This window comes from Microcaecilia unicolor, chromosome 11 (genome assembly GCF_901765095.1).
Source record: "Microcaecilia unicolor chromosome 11, aMicUni1.1, whole genome shotgun sequence".
In the NCBI taxonomy this organism is placed as follows: domain Eukaryota; kingdom Metazoa; phylum Chordata; class Amphibia; order Gymnophiona; family Siphonopidae; genus Microcaecilia; species Microcaecilia unicolor.
Window position 1 is genome coordinate 199,757,368 of NC_044041.1, and position 14,057 is coordinate 199,771,424.

Sequence of the window (14,057 nt, forward strand, 5' to 3'; positions counted from 1 at the left end):
TGTATTTTAGGCCATAGCATGTTTCTAGATGCGACCGCACCTTGAGTATTGTGTTCAATTCTGGTCGCCGCATCTCAAGAAAGATATAGTAGAACTGGAAAAGGTGCAGCGAAGGACGACAAAAATGATAGCGGGGATGGGACGACTTCCCTATGAAGAAAGACTAAGGAGGCTAGGGCTTTTCACCTTGGAGAAAAGACGGCTGAGGGGAGACATGATAGAGGTATATAAAATAATGAGTGGAGTGGAACAGGTGGATGTGAAGCGTCTGTTCACACTTTCCAAAAATACTAGGACTAGGGGGCATGCGATGAAACTACAGTGTAGTAAATTTAAAACAAATAGGAGAAAATGTTTCTTCACCAACGCATAATTAAACTGTGGAATTCGTTGCTGGAGAACGTAGTGAAGGCGGTTGGCTTGGCAGAGTTTAAAAAGGGGTGGACAGTTTCCTAAAGGAGAAGTCCATAGACCGCTACTAAATGGACTTGAGAAAAATCCACAATTTCAGGAATAACATGTATAGAATGTTTGTACGTTTGGGAAGCTTGCCAGGTGCCCTTGACCTGGATTGGCTGCTGTCGGGGGGCAGGATGCTGGGCTCGATGGACCTTTGGTCTTTTCCCAGTATGGCATTACTTATGTACTTATGGCACCTCCTGAAAGAACAAGTATTTGGAATGTGTTTAAAAAGGGGAATTAATTTTCCTCTCAATCTTTAAATCTGAAAACATTCTTGTCATCCACTGGAACTCCAAAACAGTCAAACCAAAATCACCACTGTTGAGCAGCTGAAGAGCAATTTCTTGACTGAAGAAGATAATCTTGTACTTCTAGGGGAAAACGCATTTACTCTCCCAAAACAGAATAAATGACTAAGGGGCCCTTTTACAAAGGCACGCCAAACAGTGGCCTGCGGTAGTGTGGGCAACGTGTGTCGGACGCGCGCTGGACCATTTCTCCACTGCGTCTGGAAAAAAAGGGTTTTCTTTTGGGGGCTGGGAAATGGACGTGCAGCAAAATTAAAACCAGTGTGTGTCTATTTACGGCATGAGCCCTTAACACCATCCATTGACTTAACGGTAAGGGCTCACGCGTTACCCGCACGGTAACCATCCAGCATGTGCCGATTACCGCCAGGAACGCCCCAGCGGTAGAAAATAGAAAATTATTTCCTGCCGCGAGTTTTCAGCACGTACCAAAGTCAGAATTACCACCAGGCACACATGCTAGCTTGGCGGTAATGCCGATTTGACGCACACTGCATCCAGAAAAGCCCTTATGCGCCTTTGTAAAAGGGCCCCTAAGGTGGCAATCGATACATTTAGGTACCCCGATTTCATACACATAACGCCGATTCTATAATGGCATATTGGTGCCAAGATTTCCTTATAGAATACTAGCATGTTGGCATTGATGTTCCTAAAGTTAGTCACCAAAAGTTACGCCAAGTGAATGGCAAATCATAGTGTACCCTGAAGTGTGTATAACTTATAGTATTCTATAATTAACACACGTACCTCAGAGACACACCTATGACTCACCCATGTTTACACCCCCTCACACTTATGCGCTAAGCTCAGAATCTATAAACGGTGACTCATAGTTGATTTACACGAGCAACTTAAGTACATAAGCATCACCATGCTGGGACAAACCAAGGGTCCATCGAGCCCAGCACCTTGTCACCGACAGCGGCCAAAAGAACAAGCAATTTGTCCCGCTCATCCTAGAAATACTGTATTATTCCCTCGTCCATTCAATAACATTCTATGGCTTTTTCCTCTAGGAAGCCATCCAACCCTTTTTTGAAGTCCGCTAAGTTAACCGCCTTAACCACCTTTTCTGGCAGCGAATTCCAGAGTTTAACTACGCGTTGAGTGAAGAAAAATTTCCTCCGATTTGTTTTAAATTTACCACACTGCAGCTTCATCGCATGCCCCCTTGTCCTAGAATTGGAAAAGGTACAGCGAAGGGCGACGAAAATGATAGTGGGGATGGGACGACTTTCCTATGAAGAGAGGCTGAGAAGGCTAGGGCTTTTCAGCTTGGAGAAGAGACGGCTGAGGGGAGATATGATAGAAGTGTATAAAATAATGAGTGGAATGGATCGGGTGGATGTGAAGCGACTGTTCACGCTATCCAAAAATACTAGGACTAGAGGGCATGAGTTGAAGCTACAGTGTGGTAAATTTAAAACGAATCGGAGAAAATTTTTCTTCACCCAACGTGTAATTAGACTCTGGAATTCGTTGCCGGAGAACGTGGTACGGGCGGTTAGCTTGACGGAGTTTAAAAAGGGGTTACATAGATTCCTAAAGGACAAGTCCATAGACCGCTATTAAATGGACTTGGAAAAATTCCGCATTTTTAGGTATAACTTGTCTGGAATGTTTTTACGTTTGGGGAGCGTGCCAGGTGCCCTTGACCTAGATTGGCCACTGTCGGTGACAGGATGCTGGGCTAGATGGACCTTTGGTCTTTCCCAGTATGGCACTACTTATGTACTTATGTACTATTTTTGGAAAGCGTAAACAGACGCTCCATATCCACCCGTTCCATTCCACTCATTATCTTATAGACCTCTATCGTATCTCCCCTCAGCCGCCTTTTCTCCAAGCTGAAGAGCCCCAGCCTCTTCAGCCTATCCTGATAGGGAAGCCGTCCCATCCCCTGTATCATCTTTGTCGCCCTTCTCTGCACCTTTTCCAATTCCACTATATGTCTTTTTTGAGGTGCGGTGACCAGAATTGAACACAATACTTGAGGTGCGGTCACACCATGGAGCGATACAACGGCAGAATAATATCCTTATTTTTGTTTTCCATCCCTTTCCTAATGATACCCAACATTCTATTTGCTTTCCTAGCCGCAGCAGCACATTGAGCTGAAGTTTAACCATTTAACAAGCCAATCCGCGCCAAAAATTGGCCAATAACATGCAGTTATCGGCACTAATTGGCACTAATTAGAATTTACACGACAACTTTCTAAGTGTATTTTGTAAAGTGGTCCACGTATATTCTAATGCACGGATCACAAAAGGGGTGTGGCCACGGGAGGCTCGTGAGCATTCCTGAAAATTACACGCACCCGTTACAGAATACGCCCGATCTGTACCTAAATAAGACGTGAGCATTTACACCAGGCTGTAGTTGACGTAAATGGCTGCACCTAAATTTTAGTCACGGGATGGTCGCTATGTGTATTCTATGAACCATGCCTAACTTTAGGCGAGATTTGTAGAATACTGTCAAGTGTGGGGGTTTTCGGCGCCAATTTTGGGGGGGGCACCATATGTAGGACCCGGCTCTAAGTGATTCTGGCACATATGTATCTTATGTCTTTAAAAAAAAAAAAAGCTTTTCTAATCTTAAAACATTAAAGAAAGTGTGAGGGTTAATTCCGAAAAACAGAGTGCTAGCATGATCTGATGCAGAAAATGTACTTATCCTCTGGTGTGGAGGCTGAGGGAAGGCATTCTTTCTCATGAAAAATGACTATTGTACATTAGGCATGCTGGAAGAACTTAACTGCTTGCTTTTACTGAAAGGTGCACTCCATGGAGCTGTCATCGGACACTATTAATGAAAGCAGGCCTTACCAACAGAAGACAAGAACTATTAAAACGTTATGAAGTGTCCAAGCTCCAGGCACTTGCACTGAAAACTTTCACCTATCAACAAACCATATATAAACCATACAGAAAACTGTTATCCAAAATTTATTGGCAGAAAATGCCCTTTCCTCTCCCCCTGTGGTTCTCCAAGACCATTTGATTTTTTTCCTTAGCTACACATGTCAAAGGGTGCTTGGTTCTCACTGCCTATCACTAGCACATGAACTGTTCAACCAGGCTAAGGCCAACATATTATATTGTCAATTATGAAATATTTACCCTACTAAGTATGTGGTCAAGTAAGTACCTACATTCCTCTGTTGACTCAAATTTCCAAAGGAAAACTCCATAGGGAAAGGTACCGGTAGTCTTCCTTTAATAAAAATAAAATAAAATAGCTTTGTGCTTTAATGTAAACATTGCTTTACTGATGATTATGATGACAGAAGTTGAGAAATTGAGACACTGAGGCCGCACTGTTCCCTGTAAGCTGAGCTGGAGCCCTCCATTTGCATTGCTGCCAGTAGGGGGTGGTGTTTCTATATTGTGTTTTCAATCACTAGGGACAGGGAGGTTCCTGGTATCCTGAAGAGCTTGCTTATCCTTCACTATTGAAAATACAATAGTGAAATAGCACACACACCCCCACCCCCATTGGCGGGACTGTAGGTGGAGGACTCCTACTCAGCTTGAGTGTGCAGTATTCTTGGAAAAGAAATGGAATGGAATTTAATAGATTATGATTAAGGGTGAGAAAATATATTTCATTGCGTCTGAAACCCACTCAGACTATAAGTATTGTTATGTATAGTTTCCAAATAAAAGCATATTGTGTAAAGCACATCTGTTCACGTCCGGAAGAAAAAAAGGAAACAGTGACATTGAAGTTGAAAAATTTTTGAAAAAGAATGAACTTTAAATGATTTGGAGTTTGCTACTGTGCTTAGTATAGGGTAGTTAAAATTTAATGCCAAGAAATACCGGATAGGAGGGGAGAGATTGGTAAGTTTGGCTCAGGAGAGGGACCTTGGGTGCAGTGGTGTTCTTTGGTCGGCTGCCACCCAGGGCGGGCCACCACTGCGCACCCTCCCCCCCCCCCCCCCCCCGGGTACAGCATCCCCCTGCTCTGGGTGCAGCGTCCACCGCCGGTGCATCACCATCCCCCCCGTTCATCCCCTTCAAGTCCCCCCCCCCCCCCCGGGTGCATTCTTCCTACATGTTGGAGCTCTGCCCCGGAACAGGAAGTAACAGCAGAGAGAGCAGGGAACCAGCGGAGCCTACAGTCGGGTGGCTGCTCCCTGCACCCCTCCTGGAGAGTGCACCCGGGGCAGACCGCCCCCACCGCCCCTCCCTCGGTACGCCACTGCTTGGGTGACGGTGTCTGAAGATCTCAAAGTGCGCTAAAGCGGTATAGAGAGGGGGTATAACCAGCAGATGAGTAGGCGTTGATGCCCCTCTACAAGTCGTTGGTGAGGCCCCACTTGGAGTATTGTGTTCAGTTTTGGAGGCCTTATCTTGCTAAGGATGTAAAAAGACTTGAAGCGATTAAAAAAAAACAGTGACGAAAATGGTAGGGGGTTTACGTAGTAAGATGTACGTGGAGAGACTTGCTGACCTAAACATGTATACCCTGAAGAAAAGGAGAAACAGGGGTGATATGACACAGATGTTCAAATATTTGAAAGGTATTAATTTACAAACAAACCTTTTCCAGAGATGAGAAGGTGGTAGAACTAGAGGGCATGAACTGAAGTGGAAAGGGGGAGACTCAGGAATAACGTCAGGAAGTATTTTTTCAATGAAAGGCTGGCAGTTACCTGGAATGCCCTCCCGTGGGAGGTGATGGAAATGAAAACAGTAACGGAATTCAAAAATGCGTGGGACAAACACAAAAAAATCCTGTTTAGAAGGTTCAGATCCAAAAGAAGATGAGGGGAGATTAGATAAGAAAGCCAGTGCTGGGCTGACTTCTACGGTCTGTGCCCTGATGGAGGCTGAATTAGATTTGGATGGGCCGGAGTGGAGCGTTTCAGGGGCTTTGACAACAACTTCAGAAATTTTAGAACAAGGCCAGTGCCGGGAAGACGTCTATGGTCTATGCCCTAAATATGGCAAGGATAAATCAAGATAAATCTGAGGAACTGAGTTCGATTCCCACTTCAGGCACAGGCAGCTCCTTGTGACTCTGGGCAAGTCACTTAACCCTCCGTTGCCCCATGTAAGCCGCATTGAACCTGCCATGAGTGGGAAAGCGCAGGGTACAAATGTAACAAAAATAAAATAGATACTATTGGAGATTCTACATGGAATGTTGCTACTATTGGAGATTCTACATGGAGTGTTGCTATTCCACTAGCAACATTCCATGTAGAAGGCTGCGCAGGCTTCTGTTTCTGTGAGTCTGACGTCCTGCACGTACGTGCAGGACGTCAGACTCACAGAAGCAGAAGCCTGCGCGGCCACATTGGTGATCTGCAAGGGCCGACTTCTACATGGAATAGCAACATTCCATGTAGCATCTCCAATAGTAGCAACAGTGGAGGAGGGGCCTAGTGGTTAGGGTGATGGACTTTGGTCCTGGGGAACTGAGGAACTGAGTTCAATTCCCACTTCAGGCACAGGCAGCTCCTTGTGACTCTGGGCAAGTCACTTAACCCTCCATTGCCCCATGTAAGCCGCATTGAGCCTGCCATGAGTGGGAAAGCGCGGGGTACAAATGTAACAAAAATAAAATAGATACTATTGGAGATTCTACATGGAATGTTGCTATTCCACTAGCAACATTCCATGTAGAAGGCTGCGCAGGCTTCTGTTTCTGTGAGTCTGACGTCCTGCACGTACGTGCAGGACTTCAGACTCACAGAAGCAGAAGCCTGCGCGGTCACATTGCTGATCTGCAAGGGCCGACTTCTACATGGAATGTTGCTAGTGGAATAGCAACATTCCATGTAGAATCTCAAATAGTAGCAACAGTGGAGGAGTGGCCTAGTGGTTAGGGTGGTGGACTTTGGTCCTGAGGAACTGAGTTCAATTCCCACTTCAGGCACTGGCAGCTCCTTGTGACTCTGGGCAAGTCACTTAACCCTCCATTGCCCCATGTAAGCTGCATTGAGCCTGCCATGAGTGGGAAAGCGCAGGGTACAAATGTAACAAACAAAAAAAAAAAAGTACAGATACACATGTGATGTAACACTTCATACCATATGAATTGTTGGCAGACCAGATGGACTGTACAGGTCTTTATCTGCCAACCTCTACTATGTTATTCCCCTACCTGTGGCACATTTGAACCTTGCTTGAGTAGCAATGCTGTTTTCATCTTATCAAATGGAGATTACACGTTTGTCCCATGGATATGAACAATGAGTGGAGTGGAAGGGGTAGACGTGAATCGATTGTTTACTCTTTCCAAAAATATTAGGACTAGGGGGCACGCAATGAAGCTACAAAGTAGTAAATGTAAAACGAATCGGAGAAAATATTTCTTCACTCAACGTGTAATTAAACTCTGGAATTCGTTGCCAGAGAATGTAGTAAAAGCAGTTGGCTTAGCGGAGTTTTAAAAAGGTTTGGATGGCTTCCTAAAGGAAAAGTCCGTAGACCATTATTAAAATGGACTTGGGGAAAATCCACTGCTTATTTCTAAGATAAGCAGCATAAAACGTATTGTACTGTTTTGGGATCTTGCCAGGTACTTGTGACCCAGATTGGCCACTGTTGGAAACAGGATGCCGGGCTTGATGGACCTTTGGTCTGTCCCAGTGTGGCAATACTTATGTACTTGGGATTCTGAATGGAATCTTGCTACTCTTTGAGGTTCTACATGGAATGTTGCTACACTTTGAAATTCTGCATGGAATCTTGGTATTCTTTAGAATTCTAGAATCTTGCTACTCTCTGGGGTTCTACATGCAATGTTTCTACTCTTTGGGTTTCTGCTAGGTTTTTGTGACCTGGATTGGCCACTATTGGAGACAGGATGCTGGGCTTGATGGACCTTTGGTCTGTCCCAGTATGGCAATACTTATGTACTTGGGATTCTGAATGGAATCTTGCTATTCTTTGGGGTTCTACATGGAATGTTGCTACACTTAGAAATTCTGCATGGAATCTTGGTATTCTTTAGAATTCTAGAATATTGCTACTCTTTAGGGTTCCACATGGAATGTTGCTATTCGATTGGCCACTGTTGGAAACAGGATGCTGGGCTTGATGAACCTTCGGCCTGTCCCAGTATGGCAATACTTATGTACTTATGACAAAACTCAGCTGTGCAGTTTATCGCTTTCAGAAAACACTGGCAATGCGTCCCATGGTATTCCTGCTTTGAAGCAGCAGCAGCTTTTATAAATATGTGTCAGATGCCTTTGCATAAATAAATGGGTTCTGCTCAAAGTAATTTAATCAACACATCTATGCTAAAGTTTCATTCTGGAATTCTTCTATGCCTTCATGGTATGGTTGTTTAAAACCTCAGAGGGAATTCTACTGCATGCCATGCCTGTTGTTGCATGTGGGCATGTTCATGCCACATGACTTTCTAATATTAAAGTGAGTTTACTAGAACTAGCCCCGTGCACTGATGGACTTGATTTTTGATTTAGGTTCATGCCCCTTGGCCTGACTGGGGCGGGAAAGGTCCTGAAGCAGGGGCGTAGGCAGACCTGACATTTTGGGTGGGCCCAGAGCTAACCTGGGTGGGCCCTTCCCACCTCCTACCCATACCCCTGTACATACATACAATATAGTGTTTTTTTTTAATGACCCAGCATCTGCCCATTTCTCTCTGAACCTCCTCCCCCCCCCCGGTTCTACCTCAGAGCTGTTGCCCATTGCAGTTCCTATAGGCAACCTACGCCAGCTCTGCATTCTTCTACCATGTCCCCAGCAAAGAAACGAGAAGTGACATCATTGAGGGCAGGACATGACAGAGAGATGCCTGCAGCCCTGGCATGGGATGCCTATAGGAATTGCTGCCGGCAGTAGCTCTGAGGTAGACCTGGAGGAGGGGGGGGTTCTTGAGAGAGACGGGCAGATGCCAGGCCACGAGTGGAGAAGAGGGAAAGAGAGTAGTGAGGCCTCATGGGCTGCTGACTGGGTGGGCCTGAGGCAAAAATGGGTGACCCTTAGCTATGCCACTGTCCTGAAGTAGTGGCCATCATCTCTGGGACTATCTAGAAAGAGGAATACGGAGAGCGCAGAGCTGCGCTTAAATTGATGCTCTAGTGGTTGACTAATGAGCAACACTGGAATTAGAGAGATTCATCCATCCGTCTGTTTAGGCCACCAAAGAACACCATAATGATCGACTTACTATGGGCCCCTTTTACTAAGCTGCAGTAGGCTCTACGCGCACCCAACACGTGCCAAAACTGACTTACTGCCCGACTACCGCGTGCCTTTTGCGGTAATTTCAATTTTGGCACTTGTCCACTACGCACGTCTGAAAAATATTTTTTATTTTCAGACGCACGAAGCGGATGTGCACCAAGTGGCATCTGACGCTCGCAGGTCCTTACCGCGCAGATTCCTTACTGCAGGCGGTAAGATCAGACACCCAAAATGGATGTGCGGCAATTTTGATTTTGCTTTATGTCCATTTTCGGCAAAAAAAACCCTGTCATTTTTGGTATGTGCACTGAAATATATTTCTGCGCGTGTCCAAAACCCGTGCCTACACTATCGCAAGCCACTTTTTACCATGGCTTAGTAAAAAGACCCCTATATGTGGGATGTAGAGAAGAAAGGTCTGGAACATGCTGAGAAATGAAGGTTAATCTTTGCTAATCAAAACATAAAATACCGGGCACTTGCGATACAATGTAACCAAGGACTGTAATGGACATTACCTGACTCTTCCTCCCCTCTGTACATACCTCACATGTACCTCATTCTACCATAGTGGAGGAGTGGCCTAGTGGTTAGGGTGGTGGACTTTGGTCCTGAGGAACTGAGTGCAATTCCTGGCACAGACAGCTCCTTGTGACTCTGGGCAAGTCACTTAACCCTCCATTGCCTGCCACATTGAGCCTGCCATGAGTGGGAAAGTGCGGGGTACAAATGTAACAAAAATAAAATAATTCACTTTGTATTTGTTCAGACCAAAATTGGCTAATCCTGATACGGCAATATGTAATCCACATTGAGCCTGCAAAAATGTGGGATATAAATAATCAAGGAGCTTCTTTGGCAAAATGCTAAGTTCTGCAGATATTCATGGAAATGCTCTTCCTAACTTTAAAATGTAAGGTTTACTTCTTTTTCATTCATTGATGTTAGAAAAATCCAGTGCTACAAATGAATCTATTTCTACTATAAATCTATCTTCTACTTCTCAAACCACAGGGTGAATATTGCTAAATGAGGAACACAGTGGAAGCCACTGCAGGGTAGATCCCTAACAAGAGTTGAATGACCAGGAAGCAGCAGAGAGGTCTTGCAGGTGACATAGGCAGGCAATAATTAAAAGCAGCGTCTTCTGTTGTTGCTATGGTATGCTTAAACTGTTGAGTCACGCATGCCTGTGACCCGCAGGGCACAATTGCCTTTTTTTCTAGTTTAGTTTATGTACTCAGATTCCTGCAGCAGTGGTGTGACTTCTGAAGCCCAGCATGAATCTCATCATCAGCTGGCATCAGCCATACAATTTTCCCCTCTCTTTTCTCTTTATATGTACTACTCCTGAGTGTTACCTATTTGATAGCTCTGGAAACCAAAATCCTCCATCTGTCCACCAAATAGATTTAGTACCCACCATTGCTGCTGTGCTGCAACCCTGCTGGGGTCTAGGGAGACCAGTTGAAGAGGTGAAAGAGCCCTTTAATCTCCAAGCCTGTGTAATTCTGAGTTAAGGCTCCCTGAGCAGGTAGGTCAAGCTCCATCTCTGGCTGTCTTCAAATCTAGGCTAAAAGCCCACCTTTTTTATGTTGCTTTTAACTCATAACCCTTACTCATTTGTTCAGTACCCATATTTTATCATTCCCACCTTAGTAATTCCCTTATCTCTTATTTGTCCTGTTTGTCTGTCCTAATTAGATTGTAAACTCTGTCGAGCAGGGACTGTCTCTTCGTGTTCAAGTGTACAGCGCTGCATACGTCTAGTAGCGCTATAGAAATGATAAGTAGTAGTAGTAGTCTTTGGGATTCCGGAATCTTGCTACTCTTCGGGATTCTGCACAGAATTTTGCTACTCTGGGATTTTGGAATCTTGCTACTCTTTAGGATTCTGCATGGAATCTTGCCACTCTTTGGGATTCCGGAATATTGCTACTCTTTGGGATTTCGGAATCTTGCTACTCTTTGTTCTTATCCCTTATTTGTCTTGTTTGTCTGTCCTAATTAGATTGTAAACTCTGTCGAGCAGGGACTGTCTCTTCGTGTTCAAGTGTACAGCGCTGCATACGTCTAGTAGCGCTATAGAAATGGTAAGTAGTAGTAGTAGTATTTGAGATTCTGGAATCTTGCTACTCTTTGGGATTCTGCACAGAATTTTGCTACTCTGGGATTTTGGAATCTTGCTACTCTTTAGGATTCTGCATGGAATCTTGCCACTCTTTGGGATTCCGGAATATTGCTACTCTTTGGGATTTCGGAATCTTGCTACTCTTTGTCCTTATCCCTTATTTGTCTTGTTTGTCTGTCCTAATTAGATTGTAAACTCTGTCGAGCAGGGACTGTCTCTTCGTGTTCAAGTGTACAGCGCTGCATACGTCTAGTAGCGCTATAGAAATGGTAAGTAGTAGTAGTAGTATTTGAGATTTTGGAATCTTGCTACTCTTTGGGATTCTGCACAGAATTTTGCTACTCTGGGATTTGGAATCTTGCTACTCTTTAGGATTCTGCATGGAATCTTGCCACTCTTTGGGATTCCGGAATATTGCTACTCTTTGGGATTTCGGAATCTTGCTACTCTTTGTCCTTATCCCTTATTTGTCTTGTTTGTCTGTCCTAATTAGATTGTAAACTCTGTCGAGCAGGGACTGTCTCTTCGTGTTCAAGTGTACAGCGCTGCATACATCTAGTAGCGCTATAGAAATGGTAAGTAGTAGTAGTAGTATTTGAGATTCTGGAATCTTGCTACTCTTTGGGATTCTGCACAGAATTTTGCTACTCTGGGATTTCGGAATCTTGCTACTCTTTGTCCTTATCCCTTATTTGTCTTGTTTGTCTGTCCTAATTAAATTGTAAGCTCTATCGAGCAGGGACTATCTCTTTGTGTTCAGTGTACAGCACTGCGTATGTCTAGTAGCGCTATAGAAATGATAAGTAGTAGTAGTAGTAGGAAGACTCCCCACCATTGTGACAATTTAGCTATGCTGGTGTAGGCTGTTCAGCCAGGCACTATTTCTACCTTTCCCTTTTCATGTACTCCCCCAAGTTACTATTGCACTCATTCTTCCACTTTACCCCTCCCCCCATGCAGGCATTCTCTCACCAACCCTACCCTCCTGATACCATCCCCTTCATCTCTTTGACGGGGGGGGGGGGGGGGGCAGAGTGGGTTTGAGTGCATAAGAAGATCTGTAGATTGTCCATGTTATGCAATTTATATAATTTTGAATAACTTGTGTTATAGCAAGGTACCTTGGTAGTTTCTCCTTGAAAACTGACTACAAGTTGGCACATGTAGAGTAGCCATGTACTTTTTACCTGATATTCCTGAATAAGGGAGGGGAGTGATTGTGAATAAAAAAAAAGTACATTACATTGAAAATCTAAACCCTCTCCCTCCTTGGCCACTCCTAGAAAAACTTGAATTGGGAAAGGCCACAGGTACCTTTTGGATGTCAGGTTTCAGCGAGGGCAACCTACCTGGGTGTATACCTCCATAGTGTTTTCTGCTATCACAGTGACCTCAGCAAAATCAGGCAACAAAAGATGGGGATAATCTCCCCAGAAGGAGCAAGCTCGGCAGTAAGGCCTATTTGTGACAGCTCCAAGAATCCTCCTATTCCACAGCTGAGCTGATCAAAATCACTCATTTCCAAATCATGAGGTCTGGCTGGGTCGTTGTTAAAGAACTCAAAGGAGGGTTACTGAGCTGTGCCATGGTCCTCTTCACAAAACTGGCATATTCATGCTGGTCAGGCCTACTTAGTTCTATTTTTGGGTCAGTAATACTGGAGCACGTTCTGGCCATGTCATTAGACACAATTATGTTGAGTATCTACCCAACACCTATTGCTCCCACCTCACTCCCATTCTTCTTCTTCTCTGCTGGTTTATTTATGTACTTAAAAATCTTTCTATACCCTCAATCAAGATACCCTATTCATCTGCTTAGAAGTGCATTGAAAAATACTTTCTCCCCTTCGAAATATTGTCCAGAAATGCTTTCTTTTTCCCTTTATGAATCGGATCAATTTTAGTTGCATTTACACCGAGGTCCCACATACCAGTAGAGGTACCTTATCTCTATACAGTGATACATTTGTAGCTCTACCCCAGTTAATTAAACATGCTTTACATACGAGAACCCTCATAATCTGCTCTCGATTTGATATTTGAAGGCCCCATTTTTATTGGTCATTCTCCCAAGTTCCTTTGCAAAGTTACTGTCCTGACTGCTATGATGTGAGCCCTTGGGTCAAAACAGGCGACACGCAAGTAGTCCAGAAATCACCACTAATCTGGAGCCTCACTGAACAGAAGCCGAAGCAATATGCCTGCCAGAGGTGATGCTTTAAATACTACTAGCAATCAGCAAGCGAGCCTCAGCTGACAGGGGCGGAGACTTCGGGGGAGCTCCCTCGAGGAACCCTTCGGAGTGGTTCAAGGCCGGTCTTCAGGTGGAGCCTTGGTCCCAACCACCCAATCAGGGTCCTCCAGGGCGGGATCTTGATTCCCGCGTTCACTAGGCGGAAGAGATGCTGGCCCCAAGTTCCCGGCGCCATCTTCCCTGCCGGAGCGAGCGCGACTTCCATAGCCGGCGATGGAGAACTGGAAGTCATAGGAGGCCGGTCTTCGGCCGCAATCTCAGCGGCGGCCGGCCCCCGCTCTTGGCCGGCATCGCCTCGAGACCGGAATGGCCGGCGCATCGCTCGGCGGCGGGATCAAGGCCGGCCATGGCCGCAGGCTGGCCTCTGGGTAAGCACAGACGGAGTTAGCGAGGGATGTGACAGTTACATTCTGGAAAGGTCACATTATACATGCAGAACTGTTGAAGAGTGATCTTGATTTTTTTTTTTTTAACTAATTCAACAGAGGCCCAGTCTAATAGGTAATGCAAGCAATAGGATATTGTGGGTTCCATTCCTGAAAGGCAAACACCCTCTCTCTGTATTTCAGAAAACATGCATTGTACCGTAAATAGATCTACCGCACCTGGTAGGATGAGTAAGCCTCTGTGTGATGGTTCTCTAAATGTGCCAATTACAAGCCTTAGAGTAATCATGTGTGTACACAAATGTTCTCATTCAATTTGCAAACGTAAACTGAA